This window comes from Bos grunniens, chromosome 7 (assembly GCF_055505025.1).
Source record: "Bos grunniens cultivar Pamir isolate PY7600 chromosome 7, Bosgru_T2T1.0, whole genome shotgun sequence".
In the NCBI taxonomy this organism is placed as follows: domain Eukaryota; kingdom Metazoa; phylum Chordata; class Mammalia; order Artiodactyla; family Bovidae; genus Bos; species Bos grunniens.
The window spans coordinates 21,074,171-21,094,690 of record NC_141171.1 but is presented as its reverse complement, the minus strand read 5'-3'; the positions used below and the strand labels follow the sequence as shown (position 1 = coordinate 21,094,690).

General features: G+C 52.2%; 1 protein-coding gene across 5 annotated transcripts in view; it reads right to left on the bottom strand.

Moving 5' to 3' along the window:
- GNG7 (G protein subunit gamma 7) overlaps positions 1 to 20,520 on the bottom strand; it is a 138,356-nt gene that overhangs the window by 30,412 nt on the left and 87,424 nt on the right. For all 5 annotated transcript variants that reach the window (XM_086410282.1, XM_086410278.1, XM_086410280.1 and 2 more), the window contains one exon: positions 2,226 to 2,263. The gene's annotated coding sequence lies outside the window, so the exon portion shown is untranslated. The remainder of the gene's footprint in view (positions 1 to 2,225; positions 2,264 to 20,520) is intronic.

Here is a 20,520-nt window from a genome sequence, read left to right as displayed (position 1 = left end):
TACCTAGAAATGAGGACAAGGAAACCTGCTCCCTCAGACTCCTACCAGAACGAAATCAGACCAAGCGGCCGGGCCTGGCCCAGAGGAGGCACTTGATAAACACCAGCCAGCTTGCCGAGTGGGGTCTGCAGCAGGAGGGGAGGAGGTGGGCAGAGGCTGTCAGCAGGGGCTGGCCAGGTGCCTGGGAGCAGGGCCAGGGCCTGGGTGGAGCTGACGTCATGGCTGTAGCTCGGTATCCTGCCGGCTGACAGGTGAGGCAGGGCGGGGACCTAATCCCCCAGCACGAGGCCACGTGGCTGCAGCCCTGGCTCTCCTGACACCTGAGCCTGGCAGCTGTGGCTCTGCCATGATTCCAGACATGTGTGTGTCCTGGGGGACCAGGTGCACCTGAGGTCTGGCCTCCCTGTTAGGAAAAGGGGCCATGGACCCATGCTCTGCTGATGAACAATGTGAAAAGATCAAGACGAGAGGATCGGTGACCACTGGGAAGCACCCTCATTTCAGAGCACTGTCTTCATCATCACAGTTCCCATCGGCCAGACTGTGCCGATGACAGCACGGCGCCTGCCTTGGGCACAGAATCTGAGGGACACGGGAAACTCAGTCACCGCGATCAGTATCTTCATGTGATATTTTTTAAGAAGTCAAAATGAATGCAAAATATCCACAAGGAATCAAATGTCAAGATTTTCTTTAGAACTTCCCTGGTGGCCCAGTGGTAAAGAATCCGTCTGCCAATGCAGGGGACACAGGTTTGATCCCCAGTCTGGAAAGATCCCACACGCTGTGGAGCAACTAAGCCTGTACTACTGAGCCCATGATCTAGAGCCCAGGAGCCACAACTACTGAAGCCTGTGCGCCCAAGAGTCTGTGCTCCACAAGAGAAGCCACGGCAATGAGGAGCCTGCACATCGCACAGAGTGCAACTATAGAGAAAATCCCTTGCAGCAATGAAGACCCAGCGTGACCAAAAGTAAATAAATGAATAAATTTTAAAAATTAAAAAATTCATTCATTAGAGACATGATCTAATAGGGCTAGAGTTAGCTTGAAACAATTCCCTCTTTAACTGAAATTTTAATCTCAAGACTTCCCTAGTGGTCCAGAGGTTAGGGTCCCTGCATTTCCCCTGCTCAGGGATCTAAGATCCCACATGCTGCATGACTTGGCCAAGAAAAGGCTCAGAGAGGAAGCAGAGAAGCCGGGTCCAGAGTGAAGCCCCCCACCTCAAACTAGCCCTCCCACTGCATCTTCAGCAAGTCCTGCAAAGGGTCCCAAGAGAACCCTGTTTGAGCCACACCACCATCAACATCCTTCACCAAGAGAGGCACTGCGATGTGCTTTCTTTCCTAAGCAGCCACGGAACCTGTGGAAATTAACTCACACGCTCTCAGACGACCAACGGGGCTATGGAGCAACCACAGGGGCAGGTGGAAAATGCTCGGTGTGAAAATGAGACCTGCTGAAACCTGTGGGATGAGGGTGTGGGAGGAAAAGTGCCAGATGCAGATGGCACGTCAGGGAAGTTCCCAGATCCATGACCCGATTGGACACCTGGAGGAACAGGGACCAGAAGGGCCAGCGAAACCCCAGGCCCGCAGGGGGAAGGAAGTGACACAGCCTGAGATAAACGACATAGCCGAGAGAAATGAAAGAGAAGCCAGAGAAACTGAAACTGGTGCTTTGACAAGAGGGGCCACCCTGACAGGCATTCAGCCAGACTGATGAGGAGAAAGTTGGGGGAAGATGCCAGGGACCATGGGGGGGTGTGCCTGCCGGACTCCTGGACCTGGGAAGGGCTATAGGAGGGGAGGGTTGTAGGAGGATGCTGCGGATGGAGGGAGAGAGGTAAGCAGTAGATTAGGTAATCTACACGAAAGGGACGGAGTTCCTGGAAAGACCCATGTTTCCTGCCTGCTGGCTGGAGGCCCTTCGACGCCCGGTTTCCTATTGACAGCTTCCCTCCCTTCATCTCAACACGACCACGCTTGGGAAGTCACAGCATGTTATTTCCGCTGCAGGGAGATGAAAGGGACCTGCCCAGACACGGCAGAGGCGGGCCTGGGATTTGAACTCAGGTTTCCTGGCGGGTGGCCCAGAGCTCTGTTCCCGGTGACACAATCCCCAGTGTGTCATATGCGCACCAAATACTCCCACTTGTTTGTTCCTTTTTTTTGAAAAACAAGGGATTCCAAGCTCGTGAAGTAAGAGAAAACGCGACATACCTTTTTCCAGTTTTTCCAAGAAGCAGCACTGCTTTAGCCTGTTTAGAAAGACAGGGAGGAAAAAAAAATCCTGGTTAAATATTTTTAACTTAATTATCTCCAGCTTTTCTCAGAGAAATACTTGGCTGTCACCGAAAATGTGGCATTTGATGTGGAAACAGGCCATGTCCTCCAGAGAAAGGGGGGTTATTTCTGGAGAATCCACTTCATTCTCTCTTTTTTAAAAATATTCTTATTTTTTGGCTGTGCCAGGTGTTATGTGTTGCATGTGGTATCTAGTTCCCTGACCAGGGATCGAACCCAGGTTCCCTGCACTGGGAGCATGGTGTCCTACCCACTGGACCACCAGGGAAGTCCCCTCCACTTCATTCTTTATAACCAATCCATGCAGGACACACAATGGTGTTTCTCTGGGGGCAGGGGAGGGGCGTCGAGTTTTCTTCTGGAAATTGTACTATTCCATTTTGGGACACAGGGACCCCAAGCCTTGATATGGAACCCAGCCTTGACGCGTGTCAGGCTTGGGGTTTTTCCATGTCTGGTTTTCGGCTTTGATGGAAGCCACGTGCCAGGGTGAAAAAAAGGGAGAGGTGGAAAATGCGATCTGGGGGCAAAGCAATTAACCTCGGGGTGGAAGAGGTGACAGGTATATGGGGGCAGGAAGCTGAGGGATCTGAAGCTGGCCGCCCCAGGCTGAGAGGTCACCCGGAAAGAAAGGAAGTCCCTGTGAGAGGACCCCGGGGGCGGGGTGGGCACTGGTGCTTTAGAGCCGTCATTCTCCAGAGGACCCGCTGCTCCGAGTGGAACCCTGGATGGAGCCAAGCCTCTGTCTGATGACTGGTGTGCATGGCAAGAGGGGCTCCGGGCAGCCACGCCCAGCTGTCAGCGTGACCCAGAGGCTGAATGCCAGCCTCCACGCTGCTCCCCACGCTGTACGCACTGCCCTGAGAACAGACTGCCCAGGGAGGCACTCGCCAAGGCCAGGGGGAGAGGCAAACAGTCACCTGTCCCCTCCACACACAGCTGGTACCAACCTCCCATGGGAGGAGGAGGAGGCTGTGGGCTACAGAGGCCCGTCCTCTTCGGCCACACAGGTACCTCAGCTTGGGCTTCCCGGGGACCCCTGCAGCTGCCAGGCCACCAACTACACCTCACAAGCCAGCAGCTAGGGACCTCTCTGGTGGTCCAGTGGCTAAGACTCTGTACTCCCAATGCAGGTGGCCCGGGTTCGATCCCTGGTGGGGGAACTAGATCTTACATGCTTCAACTAAGAGTTCACCAGCCGCAACAAAGAATGACAATCCCTCGAGCTGTAACTAAGACCTGGTGCAACTGAATAAATAAATTTTAAAAAAAAGAGAAAGAAACAGAAAAGCCGGCAGCTAGCCGACTCTTGAATTCTAGGGAGGCCCGCCCTGGGGAGGCCAACAGAAGCCCCCGCCCCCTGCTCAGCACAGGCCAGGCTTCCCCAGCTGCAGGCTGGCCTCGGGTGAGGCTGTTTCCCCCTGGCTCCAAAGGTCCCCGGTGGTTTCCAAGAGCCGGCCCCTCTTTTCTGCAAACATTAGCTCTTTCCAAAAACTGACAGTGTTTTTTTCCACCTACACAAAGGCACATGCCGCTGCTGTCATTCCTGGGCCACGGTGAGCCTTTCTCAGTGGCCCCAGGACCAGGGGGCTGGCATAAGAGGCCACCAGGGAGACCCAGCTGGGTCCCAGCCTCAGGAAGGAGGGGACTGGGCAGCTTTCTATAAAGCAGGGTTTCCGCCCTTGGCACTGCCGACATTGTAGTCCGTCCCTGGTGTCGTGGGGTGTGGAGCAGCATCCCTGGCCCCCACCCGCTCAACACCAGGAGCTCCCCCAGTCTTGATGAACACAGTCATCCCCAGACATGGCCCCGTGTCCTCTGGGGGCAGAATCAGCCCCAGGTGAGACCTCTGCCTTGAGGCAGCGCTGGGTGAGACGCACAGACATAGAGGGAGGCACCCGGCAGCGGCAGCGGGAGTGCTTGCCTCGATCCAGGGAGGTGGGGAGGTGTCCCCAGCTCCTGCTAAAGGTCAACACTGCGCTGTCCTGTGGCCTGTGGGGTGGGGAGACACACCACTGCTGGGCCAAGTGTGTTGAGGCACTGGGGTTCCAGGATGCAGAGGTGGCCCCTTACCACCAACCCATGCTCCCCTCGAGGGCTGGGACCCTCCCTGATAGCCTGCCCTAAGAACAGGGCAAAGTCTTGATACCTGTGGACTCTGTGCTTGGGAATCCACCTACGGGCTAGAAGGTATCTGTAACCCCCATACTGATACTCGGGGGTGGGGTGTGCAGTCATTCGAGGACACAGGCAGAGCAGTGAAACAATTTGAGTCAACAAGAAGCATTTTCCCATCTGAGGTGGAACCAGGCGGTAACCAGGGTCCTTTTCCACCATTCAGGGCCACGTTTTTGGCTTTGGGGGGTTTTTTGGGTGATTTTGTATCTAATGGCCCCAAGCATAAAGCTGAAGAGCTGGCCAGGATCCAAGTGCAGCAGGGCAGTGAGGCACTCACGGAGACAATAAGTGTATCAAACGAGCTTCGTTCAGGCAAGGGTCGCAGCCCCTGCAGTGACTTAATCAAAGAACTGGTGTCAGATCGGGTGTCTCTAAACAGAAACACACGTCACACGAGGTTGAGTGGGGATTGGTCGTGACAACAAGGCGACAGAGGCTCTTGGGAGCCTGGCCCTGAGTGTCCCCAGAAGCGGCGTGCCAGGTTCACTAATTCAGTGTTTGTGGCAACTGTTTGGCCCAGAACTGCTGCCAATGATGATAATCTACTGTTTCCATGTTTTCTCTTCTTTACGACCACAGAGGGAACACAATTTCATGTTCCCAAATCTAGAGATTAGGTAAAGTCACAAAGATCATCCATAATCCTATCACCTCGATTTTTTAAAAAACATATACACGTATCTATCCATTTGTACAAATTCAGGTCCTTTATACTATTTGATTACCTGCCTTTAAAACTTTTCTTAATTTGCTTAATATCACATTGTGAGGGAACCATTACAGTTAGCGCCTCCCCACCACGCTCCGCCCCATCTCTTCAGACTTTTAAAGATGCGAATGTTAGGCTTCCCTGGCGGTCCGTGGGTGAGAATCTGCCTGCCAGTGCAGGAGACACGGGTTCGATCCCTGGTCCGGGAAGGTCCTACATGCTGAGAAGCAACTAAGCCTGTGGGCCGCAACAAGAGAAGCCACTGCCCTCTCACCATAACTAGAGAGTAGCCACTGCTTGCCACAACTGGAGGAAAGCCCAAGTGCAGCAACAAAGACCCAGCTCAGCCAGAAATAAATAAGTAAAAAACAAACAAACAAAAAAGATTCAAACTTGTGTTCACATGTCCAATCACATAAGCTAATTTACCTGTCTGGCATTATCTGTAAAAGTTGCGTACTAGGCTAACTTTGTTGGACTTACGAAAAAATGGGACTTATGAATGTGCTTTTGGAAGGGAACTCACTCATAAGTGGGGACTTACTGTATTTCCCCATACCATCGCAAATTCTAACATTTGATTTTGGGATGATTTTAGATGGAATGAAAAGTGACAAAAACAGCATGGAGAACTTGCACCTGCCCTCAGCCAGCTCTTCCTAAGGTTGCCATCTTGCCAAAATGAAGAAATGAACACAGGCGCCTTGCTTTAAATTCAGCTCCAGGCTTTATCTGGATTTCGCTGTTCCCCTCCACCCTCCAAACTATGTCTGTTCTGTTTTGGGGTCCCATCTATAATACTAATACTACGTTTAGAAACAGGATCTTTTTGGGTGTACCGTAATTTATATGATTAGTAGTAGTCCCTTGAACTGCAAGGACATCAAACCTATCAGTCCTAAAGGAAATCAACCTTGAATATTCACTGGAATGAATTCACTGATGCTGAAGCTGAAACTCCAATACTTTGGCCACCTGACTCGAGGAACCGACTCATTGGAAAAGACCCTGATGCTGGGAAAGGTTGAGGGCAGGAAAGAGGGGGGCAACAGAGGATGAGATGGTTGGATGGCATCACTGACTCAATTGGTCATGAGTTTGAGCAAACTCAGGGAGATAGTGGAGGAAAAGGAAGCCTGGTGTGCTGCAGTCCATGAGAGTTGAACACAACTTAACGACTGAACAAGTATGGTGCATACATATTGTTGCCCATTATTGGATGTTAGGGTTGGTTATTGTTCTTTCTTAAAATACTAATTAATTAATTTTATTTGGCCATGCCAGGCTTTAGTTGTGGAACTCGGGATCTTAATCTTCTTTGTGGTATGTGGGATCTTTAGTCGTGGCATTCAAACTCTTAGTTTTGGCATGTAGGATATAGTTCCCTGACCAGGGATCAAACCTGGGCCCCCTGCATTGCGAGCACAGGGTCTTAGCCACCGTACCACCAGGGAAGTCCCATGGATGTTTAGGTTGTTTGTGATTCTTTCCTTTACTTAAATCATTATACCACAAAAATCAAATGCACATGAAACAAATATCCAAGCATACGAAATTCTGTGTACCCCTTTCTTTCCCTCCTGCTCGAGGATGAATTCTTAAAAGTTAACTCTGAATTTAAGGGCTTCCCTCATAGTGCAGTTGGTAAAGAATCCGCCTGTAATGCAGGAGACCCTGGTTCAGTTCCTGGGTGGGGAAGATCCCCCTGGAGAAGGAATAGGCTACCCACTCCCGTATTCTTGGGCTTCCCTTGTGGCTCAGTTGGTAAAGAACCCGCCTGCAACGTGAGAGATCTAGGTTCAATCCCTGGGTTGGGAAGATCCCCTGGAGAAGGGAAAGGCTACCCGTTTCAGTATTCTGGCCTGGAGAATTCACAAAGAGTTTGACATGACTGAGCAACTTTTACTGAGTTTAAAGATATAGAGGACTTGATCGATTCCCAGCTTGGCCTTCAAAAAGATGGCAAAATGGTTCCAGCAGGGCCACCAGGCTGCTCAGTTACCCACTGCCTCAGCAGGCCTGGGCACCAAGTTATTTTCTCAGATTCAGACACGTGTTATTTTCTCACACTTTTTTTTTTTTCCTTGGCTGTGAGACATGTGTAGGATCTTAGCTTCCCAATCAGGGATTGAACCCTGGCCCTTGGCAATGAAAGCTCAGAGTCCTAACCACTGGACCACCAGGGAAGTCCTGCTACACTTTTTTATTAACGTAGGACATGCCTACAGGAGAGTGTGCAGATGGCTCATGTATAGACCATGCATTTAAAAAGTGTGTGCACCTGGGTCGCCATCGCCTGCATCAAGACAGAACATCTCTGGGTCCCCAAAGGCATCCCAGGGCCTCCTCCCCAAGGGAATCACTATTCTGATGGAATTACTTTTTATTCTTCTTATCATCATCATCCTGACTTTTACTTCTGAAGGTGGGAAAGAGGGTACAGATTCTAACCACAGGTGCCCACTTAGGTGAGAGGAAGAACTTCCTAGAAGGTTCTAGAAGACAGCCAGCCAGCATCTGCTCAGAGAGGGAGAGGAGTCGGTCTTTCTGGCCCAACTGAGGTGCAGGGAGGGGATTTTGAGCAAACTCTGGCCCTGGCTCTGGGCACTTGTCTGGACATCAGTTCTCTGCTTCTCTGAACCCTAAAGCCCCATCTGCAACATGATGACCCACAACATTACTCTCAGGGTCAAGGTGAGGATGAAACGAGACAAACACAGTGCCCATTGAGGCGGGAAGCACCGATCTAATGATAAAAATAACACAGTGGATGTGACACACAATACGTAGGCATGCCTCATTTTATTTCACTTCATGGATATCGAGTTTTTGTTTTGTTTTTTACAAATTGCATGTCTGTGGCAACATGTTCCTGCAAGGAATAAAGAGTGCTGCTCTGCACTGAGTCCAAGGAAGTGGGTGTGGAGATGGAATCTCCTCCTGGTAAGGAAGCTGTGGAGACTGTTGAAATGACAACAAAGGACAGAAGGCAGGACACAAACTTAGTTGATAAGGAGTTTGAGAGGATCAACTCCAGCTGTGAAGAAAGTTCTCCTGTGGGTAAAATGCCATCAAAGGGCATTGGACATGACGGAGGAACCATTCATAAGAGGAAGAGGCCATCAATTCTGCAGACTTCATTGTTGTCTTATTTTAAGAAACTGCCACGGCCCCCTCCCCCGTCCACAATGAGGAGGCAGGACCCTCCACCAGCAAAAAGATTAGAACTCACTGAAGGCACAAGATGATGGCTAGTGGTTTTTTGTTTTTTTTTTTTTTAAAGCAACAAAGTATTTTTTAACTAAACCCGAATCCTGAGAAGTAGGAGCTGTGGCTCTGGGATTAAGGGCAGAGTAGCCTGGGTCAGTGGGAAGGCCCTGGGTCCTGGGCTGGCATGGGTACAGCTGGGGAGACCCGGCTTCTGGGTCATACTGATAAGATCCTCGCTTCCTGGATGGTGGAGCCTTGGTGGGGGAGGGGCTGGGCTGGGGTCACATGGGATTGGGGTGGGACTGTCATGCTCACTGAGTGTTTACTCTGGGTCAGAAACTAAATTTCCCTTCTTTCTCCTGAGAAAGGTGTTATGGCTGCTTTGCAGACCCAGTCTGCAGGGTCCCTGATGTTTCAGGAGACAGGCTGCTCCCTGGCTCAGTCATGAGCCAGGGAGGAAAATTCCAGAAAGCCTGGCTCCTTGACTGAGTTTTCATTAGCAGGGCCTTGCTGTATACTCAGGAGTGGAGGGAGATGGTCACACATATGTGTGTGTGTGTGTGTGTGTGTGCATACACGCACGCAGTTGGGGGAGTGGGTCACTAGGGCAGGGGATCTTCCCCAGGGAAGCTCTGCCCACCATGGGAAATCTGTGGTCATCAGGACTGGGGGGCTCCTGGTGTCGAGTGGGTGGGGGCCAGGGATGCTTCTCCACACCCTACAGCCCCCAGGACAGCACCCCCAGAGGATGACTGGCTGAGGTCAGCAGGCCCAGGTAGGGGAGGTAGAGGGATGGGTGTGGGGGACCCAGTCCCGGTCTCTGCACAAGCTCCTCCTGGCCTGGGATTCTGGGCTCCACCTCTGGGTGCCTTTGCCTAAAGCTCTCATCCTGGCTGTTCTCAGCTTAGCTGCTCAACCTCCAAGAGCCTCTCCTAGAAGGGTTAAAAAAGAGATCACCTGCTTTTTTTTTTGTCTCAGAGATGCCTAGGAGCACAGCGTCCAGCGGAGGAAGCTGCCTTGGCAGGGAAAGAAACCAGAAGTGCTTCTCATAGATTTTCACCAACTCTTTTGGGGAGAGAGGAGGGTAATCCCCTTCCTTCGGCACTTCTCTTAGAAGTTTCTCTACATTCTACTTCTTAGAATGAAACTGGGCTCCAGGGTGAGCATTCATGCCCTCCACCCGCTTGGGGCTTTGAAGCAAAAATCCAGCGATTCAGAAGGTTCACAGTAGGCTGAGTCCCAGGAGCTGCTGCTACCACGTGCCCTCAGCCTGTCCTCTGCACAACAGGGGCCAACTCCTTACGGCTGCAGGGGACACACCTACAGCTGGTGCTGAAAATAACAAACTATATATATATATATATTTTTTTTTTTTTCAGTTGAAAGCTATCCTTATCTTCAGTATTTATGACAGGATCTCTCCCCCTCAGCTCTGCTGACATCGGAGCTGGCTCTTCCTCTGTGGGGGGGCGCCATCCTGGGCACTGTGAGGAGATCCACAGCATCCCTGGCCCAACCCCCTTGATGCTAGGAGCAGCTCCCTCCGGAGTCATGACAATCCCAGATGTCCCCTGACACGGGCCAGTGTCCTCTGGGGGGCAGAGTTGCCTCCACCTCTGTTCCACTGAGAATACTTTGCTGTTGTTTAGTCACTAAGTCATGTCTGACTGTGACCACCAGGCTCCTCTGTCCATGGGGTTTTCCAGGCAAGAATACTGGAGTGGGTTGCCATGTTCTCCTCCATGGGACCTTCCCCACCCAGGAATCAAACCCGAGTCTCCTGTGTCTCCTGCATTGGCAGGCAGATTTTAGACCCCTGAGCCATCTGGGTGGATAAATCGAAGCTGTTTGAGTGGGAGAAAGGGTCTGTTGGTTCCTACCCTCTAGGACTAAATCCCCAAGAACTGCAGACATCTGGGATGAGGAACCAGTCATCAAGCGTTCCCAAAGTTTGGAATCCCCCAGGGTGATGCCCCACCCATCTGGGGGAGCTGAGGCAGCTGGCTGGGGTGCGGCCCATTGGAGGGGCCCCAGGCGACTTCCATGGGCAGCCAGGGTGGGACCCCCGAGTGAGGCTGGCTCACATCCACAGGAAAGAGAGGCTCAGGCGATCCACAGGCTCAGTGCTCCCGGATGGGAGGGTGGGGTAGTGCATCCGCGTGTTTAATGATGGTAGGAAACAGGAATGAGAGATCCCGTTCCCGCCCTTAGGGAACTTTCTGTTTGAGGGGAGGATGGGGGAAGGGAGGGATTCTCAAGATGCAGAAATAGACGCTCATAGCATATCATATAAGTGCTACCTACTGACACACGTTTTTCTATAAAAGGCCAAATAGGAAATATTTCAGAGTGTCTGTGGCAAAAACTCAACTCGGCAGCTGCCACAGACAACACGTTGTGGGTGTGCTGTGTGCCAATAAAATTTTATTTGCAACAACAGGCAGAGGGCCAGATTCCATTCCCCTGGCTGCAGTTTGCAGAACCTTGAGCTGGAGAGATGAACAGCCTCTGAGATAAAAGAACGACAGACAGTTCCTCCAAAGGTTAAAATAGAATCACCCTCTGACCCTGCAATGCCACTCCCAGGCATGTACCCAGGAGACATGGAAGCACATGTCCACACAGAAAAGCGTGCACAATGTCCAGAGCTACATCATCTATAACAGCCAAAAGTGGACAGGACTCAAATGTCCATCAACGGATAATGGATAAACAACTGTGGTCCCTCCACACATGGGAGCATCACTCAGCCATGAAACGGGGTGAAGCCCTGACACTCGCTACCACATGGACAGACCCTGAGAACACGATGCTCAGTGAGAGAAGCAGACACAGAAGGACACACAGGGTGTGACTCCACTGATGGGAAACGTGCAGAACAGGAAAATCCACAGAGAGTGGGTCCTGGTTGTCAGGGGCTGGGGAAGACAGAACAGGGTCTAGGGTTATTATGCGGGTGAAGAAAATATTTTGGAATTAGGTAGTGGTCATAACTGTACAACCTTGTGAATGTACCAGAAACACTGGATTGGTAAATGGGTAAATTTTATGGTGCGTGCATCGTATCCAACTTCAGTTGTGACTGATTGTTTGCAATCCTATGGACTGTAGCTCACCAAGCTCCTCGGTCCATGGGATTCTCCAGGCAAGAATACTGGAGTGACTTGCCACTTCCTCCTTCAGTGGATTTTCTTGACCCAGGGATCGAACCTGCATCTATTGTGTCTCCTGCATTGCCAGGTGGATTCTTTACCATTGAGCCACCTGGGAAGCCCAAATTTTATGGTATGTGAATTATATCTCATTTTCTAAAAAAAAAAAAGGGGGGGGGGGTTAAGTATGAGAAGCTTCCTGCAGTATACAGTGTCCAGGCCCAGAGCTTGAGGATGGGTAACCCCAGGGCTGGGGGTTCCATGAGAGGCCCTAGCTGGACGGTCCCCAGAGTCCAAGCCAGGATGTGGGTGATCAGAGCAGAGAGGACAAGGGGCCAATGACTCAAGCCACACAAGTGTGGCCCAAAATGGACATGCCTGCCATGTAGGGAGTTTGGGCCTCTTCCTGGGGGTGAAGGGAAGTTTCCATGCTAGCAGTGATGGGTTTAGGGTGGGAGGATAAGAAGCAGGGTCTCATCATGACTTTTGAGGTCCCTCTCCAGAAAAAAAAAAAACTAAACACACTTTATGACCACATTGGTATAAAGATGGATGCATCCAGGCTGGGTTACCATATTCGTGGTTATCTTCTGATGTTAGGTTAAAGCATTCTCATGGGTTTCATGGGTGAGCAGACCTGGAGCCCAGGTGGGAACAGCCTGAATGAGAACCATGAGGGGGGCCTGGATGGAGGCCATGGTGGGGAAGGAGAGGAATTTAAGTGGTTGAAAAGGTCGGGGAGGGATCAACGCGGATCTGAGGTTCTGGGAGGCTCTCCTCACCCAAACGAAAGTGTAGGTTGCAGGGGAGAGGAGAAGGTGGTCCTGAGACTGGGAAGATAGGGGTGTCTACTCTGTTAGGCAAGGCCACCCCCAGACACATCCTTTTTTCTGAGAAGTCACTGCAGCCAGAGGAGCAGAGCCCAGCCTTTGAGCAGGGTGCATTCTGGGCTGGGGGTGGGGGCAGGGGGAGTCATGGAGACCCCGGCTCTCAGTGAAGAAGAGTTTGGAGCCAGCCTCAGGAATGTGCTTGCTTTGGGAGTGGGCCTTCCCGTGACCCTCTGTGGCCTTCCACCATCCCCCTGCCCAGGCCCATCACCCAATAGCGTCTCCTCCACAACACTTACTGACTGAGCTGGAAGACTCCTCTCGAGATTCAGGGAAGACACTCGGGGGAACCCCACACCCTGGTGTGGGGAACATAGTGTTTCTTCCATATCAGATGTCGCAGCCCTAACCCCAGACCTCAGAATGCAACCTGATTTGGAGGCAGGGCCGTTGCAGGAGTAACACGTGGTTTCAATCCCTGGTTCAAGATGATCCCCTGGAGGAGGACACAACAGCCCATTCCAGTATTCTTGCCTGAGGAACCCCATTGGCAGAGGAGCCCGGCAGGCTACAGTCCATGGGGTGGCACAGAGTTGGACACGACTGAAGCGACTTAGCCCACACACATGCAGGAGCAATCAGCGAAGGTGGAGCCACACCAGAGCAAGGGGGGTCCTAATTCAACATGACTGGCATCCTGATAAACCAGGGATGATTAGACACAAACATGCACACGAAGACAGAGGCAGAGGTCGGGCGAGGTGTACACCAATGCCTCGAGAAACCCTGGGACAGACCCTCTGTCATGGCCTCAGATGGAGCCAGCCCTGCTGACACCTTGGTCTTGGACTTCTGGCCCCTGGAGCTGCAAGAAGACATGTTTCTGTTGTGTGTAACTGTTACAACAGCCCTGGGGGACTCACACACACCCCTGGGTGCTGGCTTGGTGTGACACTGTGGGGAGGGGCTGGTGACAAGAAACCAGAATCAGGGTCTGCTGTGGACACTTGTCAGTGCCTGCCAAGCTGGAGTCTAAGCTTCCTCTTCAGGAAAGCCTGATTTTTGTTCAAATTTTAATTAAAAAAATTAATTCTGGGAGGCTAACGACTACAGCAAAGGTTCAGAGTGGGGAGTGAGAGAGAGAGGTGTGTGTCAGGGAGGAAGGGGGCCTTCTTGCGGGGTTGGGCGGGGACAGAAGGGCAGAGGCACTGGGAGAGCTTTTATTTTTTTAAAACTGTCCTAGGTGGCACAACTGGAGAAGGAACTGGCAACCCACTCCAGTGTTCTTGCCTGGAGAATCCCAGGGACAGAAGAGCCTGGTGGGCTGCCATCTATGGGGTTGCACAGAGTCGGACACGACTGAAGCAACTTAGCAGCAGCAGCAGGTGGCACAACTGGTCAAGAATCCGCCTGCCAATGCAGGAGACACAAGAGACATGGGTTTGATCCCTTGGTTGGGAAGATCCCCTGGAGTAAGAAATGGCAACCCACTCCAGCATTCTTGGCTGGGAAATCCCTTGGACAGAGGAGCCTCGTGGGCTACAGTCCATGGGGGTCACAGAGTCGGACACAACTGAGCCCACACACACGCAGATATACTTAACAAACAATTCACCCTCTTGACCATTTTTAAGCTCACTGGCACTAAGCACATTCACATTGTTGGGCAACCATCCCCACCATCACCTCCAGAACTTTCTCATCTTCCCAAACAGAAACTCTGTCCCCATGAAACACTGACTCCCCATCCCCTCCCCCAGCCCCTGGCCCCACCATCTTCTTGTCTCTGTGGATCTGACTCCTCCAGGGACTTCCTGTGAGTGGAATCAGACAGTGTCTGTCCTTCTGCGGCTGCTTCTCTCACTGAGCATCATGTCCTCAAGGTCCATCCATGTTGTAGCAGGTGTCAGAATCTCCTTCCTATATAAGGCCGAGTAATATCCCACAGTGTGTATACATTACATTTAGTTTACCCACCATCCACTGATGGACACTTGGGGTGTTTCCACCCTTCAGCTACTGTGAATACGCTGCTGTGTACATGGGTGTGCACGTGTTCCTTCCATCCCCTGGTTTCAATCCTGGATCCAGCGGTAATTCTAAGCTAAGTTCTTTAAGGAACCACCAGACTGTTCTCCACGGTGGCTGCCCCAGGCACATTCCCATCGACAGGGCAAGAGGGTTTCAGTGTCTTCACATGAAAACCTGTTGTAAGTTACATTCTTATCTGAGCCTCAGTGTCTTCAGCCACGTCCTTGATGACTGCAGTCGTGAAACTAAAAGACGCTTGCTCCTTGGAAGAAAAGCTATGAGAAACCTAGATAGCATATTAAAAAGCGAAGACATCACTTTGCCAACAAAAGGTCTGTATATCAAAGCTATGGTTTTTCCAGTAGTCATTTACAGATGTGAGAGTTGGACCATAAAGAAGGCTGAGTGCCGAAGAACTGATGCTTTCGAATTGTGCTGGAGAAGACTCTTGAGAGTCCCTTGGGCTTCAAGGAGATCAAACCAGTCAATACTAAAGGAAATAAATCAGTACTGAATATTCATTGGAAGGACTGATGCTGAAGCTAAAGCTCCAATACTTTGGCCACCTGATGTGAAGAACTGACTCATTGGAAAAGACTCTGATGCTGGGAAAGATTGAAGGCAGGAGGAGAAAAGGTGACAGGGGATGAGATGGTTGGAGGGCCTCATCAACTTAGTGGACATGAGTTTGAACAAGCTCCGAGAGATGGTGAAGGACAGGGAAGCCTGTCATGCTGCAGTTCATCGGGTCACAAAGAGTAGGACACGACTGAACACACTCACATACCTATTTAGTGGGTTCATGGCTCCTCCCAAAGGCCTGCTGGGTGGTCCCATGAAAGATGATGTTTGGATGTTAGGCTTTGTTTTGCTTTGGGGGGGACAACATTTGTCCCTGGGCTGCTGGGGAATGAGGGAAGAAATGCTGGTTGGGTTGTCTTGCATGTGTGTGTGTGTGTGTGTGTCTGTGTGTGAGTGTGTGTGCCTTCCCTGGGGACCCATCTGGAAAGCTGCTGGGAGATGAACAGCCCGGGAGAAGGGATGCCACCCTCAGGCACGCACACATGCACGCGCGCACACGCAGACACACGGATACACGCTGCAGGCATGCATGTTCCTAGAGCAGGGGTCACAGGGCTGCTGGCCTCCGAGACTGAGTTTCCCAACCCACATGACGTGCAGACATACAGCCGGGAGGGCCAGGGAGACCGGCAAGAAAAACAAACACGCTGGGGTCACTTCCAGCAGCTAGCTCCGTCCGAGCCTGCACGTGGGGTGCTGGAACTCGGCACGGGGTGGGGTCCAGCCCTTCCTGCAGGGCCAGCATGGCTCCCAGACACGTGCAGAGCCCCCTGGAGGATGGGGTCACCGGCACAGGTGGGGCAGGGCCTGGAAGCAGCCTCAGGTGAGCCCCCATCGTCTGGGGAATGGGGAGCCTGGGCATTCCCTTTGTCCTGAGCTCACTGGCTCTGCACACGGTCACGCGGGCTGCTGGCATGTGTGCAAAGCCTGGCATCTCTGTGTTTCCTCTGCAGGGCACAGGCTGGGGCATCAGGGCAGCAGGTTCATTTTCTACGCTGAGTGACGAATTTCCACCGTCTAGTGTCTCAGGGTTGGGGGCTCAGGAGTCAAGGCACAGCTAAGTCCGGGCTTGGCCCCAGGGCCCCCAGGGCTGCAACCCAGGTGGAGCTGGGGCTGTCGGCTCATCAGCACCTCGACTGGGGAGGGCCACCTCTGAGTTCCTTCAGGCTGTCGCTATAGGTGCCTCCTCAGGGCTCAGGACTGCGGTCCCTGCTTTCAGCTCTCAGATCCCATAGGTTGCCCCCAGGTCCTGGCCATGTGGGCCCCTTCACAAACCTTCTCATCACGTGGCAGCTGATCTCATCGAAGCTGGCAAGAGGGGGTGTCGAGGGGGCCTGCTTCAGGGAGCCCTAGAGGATGTACCCCATACACGGGCCTGACAGCCCGTCACTTCTGCCACCCTCTCCTGGGGAGAAGCAGGTGGTGGTCTCACTCAGGCTCAGGGAGAGGGGACTACACAGGGCATGGGAGCGGAAGGGCAGGGTAGACGTCTCGATACAAAGTCAGCATGTGCCCAAGACCACCTTCCTGGGCCCCAGAGCTGAGAACAGACACGGAGAAGGTTTATGGTTCTCAAGGCAGCTGAACCGGGACTCCAAGGGGAGGAATCTAAAGTGGGGAAGGGCCTCCAACAGTGGATCTGCTGTTGCATGTATTGTAGACACATACAACGTGTGTGTAACACATATATACACACACACATACACGTGTACATATACCACATGTATATAGTGTGCTGTACGCATGTGTTATATACTTCTATACATGTATTACACATTTATGGGCTTCCCAGGTGGCGCTAGCAGTAAAGAACCTGCCTGCCAATGCAGGAGACATAAGAGACGAGGGTTCGATTCCTGGGTTGGGAAGATGCCCTGGAGCAGAGTATGGCCAACCCACTCCAGTATTCTTGCCTGGAGAATCCCATGGACAGAGAAGCCTGGTGGGCTACAGTTCATGGGGTCACAAAGAGTTGGACACGACTGAAGCGACCTTGCACACATGCATTACACATTTAGGGGCCTCCCAGGTGACCCAGTGGTAAAGAACATGCCAGGTAATACAGGAGATGAAAGAGGTGCAAGTTTGATTCCTGGGTCGGGAAGATCCCCTGGAGGAGGAAATGGCAACCCACTCCAGTATTCTTGCCTGGAGAATCCCATGGACAGAGGAGCCTGGCAGGCTACCAGCCATGGAGTTGCACAGAGTCTGATACGACTGAGCACACAAACACATTATACATTTATGCATACATACTATGCATACTACATATTTATACTCACGAACAAATCTAAAAAGAAAGTAGGGCTTTCCCACATAAAACAAATGGAATTCGAGTGCAGCATCACATCACAAAGGGTGGAGGTTTTGAGATGAGGTTCTGAAACTCCCTGAGGGTCGGCTGGCGGCAGAGCTGGGAGAAGCCAGTGCCAGAACTGGAGCTCTGAGAGGGCCCCATAGCATCGCCCCCTACTTGATTTTTCAAAAATATCTATTCATTTATTTATTTGGCTGCACCGTCTCTTAGTTGTGGTGTGTGGGATCCAATTCCCAGACCAGAGATCAAAGCTGGGCCCCTGAATTGGGAGCACAGAGTCTCAGCCCCCAACTTGATTTTATAAAGCTATTTGTGATTTTCTATTTGATTGAACATCACCTCAGTTCTTTGTGGAATGAGGCAGAATGTAAATAACTCCACAGAAACAGCGCTCAGAGAGCAGGTGACAGACTCAACTCTTGCAGGCGAGAGCGCTGGTGAGGACCACCCGGTCCGGTGAAGAGGACCCTTGGTTCTGGTATTCCAGGATCCAGAGACCTGGACGCAGAAGCCCCTGTTTGCTGTGCCTACAGACCCCTGGGTGCTGCTGAGCCAGGCAAGTCCTTCTCTGTGGGGGGTGGTCCTGGGTTAGGGTGCTGGGACTGTTACAGCATCCCTGCCCCTCCCCCTGGAAATCACACAACCCCAGTGTCCACAGTGTCAGGTGTCATAGGAACTCCAAGTCACACGCTGGGAAGCGCTGCAGTGGGGTGGGGGCCTGGAACCTGTGTGTCCTGCCTCCCAGGTTGGGACTGTGGACCCAGACTGATCCCCTGCATGGAAAACCACCAGCCCTGGCTGGATGCCAGCGCCGCTTGTCTGAGAGGGGCCAGGAAATGGCTGGGAGGGATGGTGGACTGGACAAACATCCCGAGAATGTAAGCTGCTCCTCTACCCTGGCGCTTGCCTGCCCGCCCTCCCTGCCTGCTCTGGAGGGACCTTCACTCTGGGGTCCTGCCCCTGCCTGGACAGGGCCAGACACAGAGGCCCGGGAGACGGCTGCTTGGACACACCTGACACGTGTCACGTTAACCACAGCAAAGGGGGCCACCCTCCTGGGCCTCAGGTCCCCGTCCTGCAGAGGGGTGGCTGGTTTGGCACTCATACCCTTGGGTGGTGACTCACGGGGGGCCCAGGGAGGACCCTGACCCTCACTCTGGCTGTGGGGCTGGTTTTGGGAGCCAGGCATCCAGGGAGAATGGAGAATGGGCAAGTCACAGGGTGGACATCTGGCAGGAGCCAGACAGCAGGCTCAGGGCTGGGATGCGAGCATGCAAGCGGTTCCACGGGGGGCAAAGGTGGGCAGTGCTTCTCTAGGCCAAGGGATGCCAGACTGCCAGCACCCCAAGAAGCAGGGGAGCACAGAAGACACCCCACCTCAGTAGGAGTTGCCCTGCCCACACCCTGACCTCGGACATTCAGCCTCTAGCCCTGCAGGGGGGTAAGTCCCTGTTCCTTAAGTCCCTGGGTTCCTGGTGCTCTTCTGGGCTGCCCCAGACAGCTCAGCAGGTACCATTTTCAGAGCTGGTGAGGATCATGCAGCAGGAGAGAATGAGATTCCAATATTACAAATGAAGAATCTCAAACAGAGAGAAGCAGGACTTCCTTGGCAGTCCAGTGGTTACAACTCAGTCTTCCAATGCATGGGGCAAAGGTTCCATCCCTGGCTGGGGAGCTAAGATCCCATATGACTTGGGGTCGAAAAACCGAAATAAAACAAAAAACACAAGCAATATTATAACTAGTTCATTAAAGACTTAAAAAATAGTCCACATCAAAAAAAAAACCCAAAAAACAGAAAAGTTCCTAACATTTTCATCACCTCGGAGCTGGGAGAACTTCTCTTGGATTCCCCCACCTGATTCCCAGTCCACCCACCAGTCTGCTGATGGCCTTTATTCTGCCTTTCTTTCAAACTCAGTTTGGCTGCCACCTCCTCCAGGAAGCCTTCCTGGCTTGGTGTTGCCGTGGTCATACTGCCTGAGTGCCACTGCCTCTCCAGCCACTCCACTAGGCTACATCAGGGCTTTAAGCAATCTTTGAACCCCTGGTGTCCTGAGCAGACACTCGATAAGTGTTTTACAAACTATGAAGCAAGGAGTGGGAGGGATGTGTGTGAGGAGATGGGTAACACATGCCACAGCTGATGTCACCCCCTCCCCTGATCCCATCTTCAGCCTCGGCCCTCAGCCCGTGACCTCTGCCCCTGTCTGCACGGGAGAGCTCTCATTGGCTCAGACGCCCCTCCCCAGTTCTTCGGGGTCCATTTCTCATCCCATCTTTAGCCCCAAATTAGGACATGAGGAAGATTCAACTTGTAATGTGTAGACTAGTCTCCGTGGTCCCCCACGTCAGAAGTGCAATCTTGAACAATCCCAGCCTCACAAGTCGTGAATCTATGGTGCGGCCTCTATCTGTTCCCAACACGGTTCGTCTTAAGGACAGAGAATCCCCCCCTTAATGAGACTAGAGAGAAAACAACCAAAAAAAAGGACAATCTAGGTCACAGAAGGGTAGGGAGGGGGCGGCCTGGATACCAGGTGCCAATCTTCTCACTTGCAAATTGCCCAGGAGGGCTCCCCGGAGAGGTCAGCGGAGTTCCCAGACCACAGGAGGGTGAGAACTGGCCTCTGCTCCTCCCTGGAGATCCTTGAGACACACCCTGCATCCCCGCGTGCCTGGTGAGGTCCCCTCACTGACTCCTCATTCAACAGATGTTGGCTCAGAGGGATGAAGCTCTGCTCATGGCCAGCACAGCTCTGCAGGGTGAAATCCTAAGGGTTTTCACATGCTCTTGTGTCGCTGTTCAACACGTGCTAGGGCAACAGTGAATGCTTAGGGGGATGGGAAGGTGTGGGAACAGTTTGTGGAGGGCCCGGCATGTGGCTAGTGCCCTGCTGGGCGCCTGATGTTCCCATAACTCTCCTTAACGTGGGATGCGGCATCTTCCTAGGGGACTCTCCCATCCCCTCTGGTTGGAGTTAGGACTGGTCTACGGGATTCCCAGTTCCCCACAACAAAACGAAATGGAAAAATGGGAAATACTTTGTCACAGGTACGAGGGACAAAACCATGAGGTCCTTCATATATAAAGATTTTCAATTAATCAATAAGAGATGAACAAACCAACTTAATGAATGTGGGGTCCTGGATAGGATGGAAAATGGAAAAAGTTCATTAGTGGAAAAACCAGTGAAATTTGAAT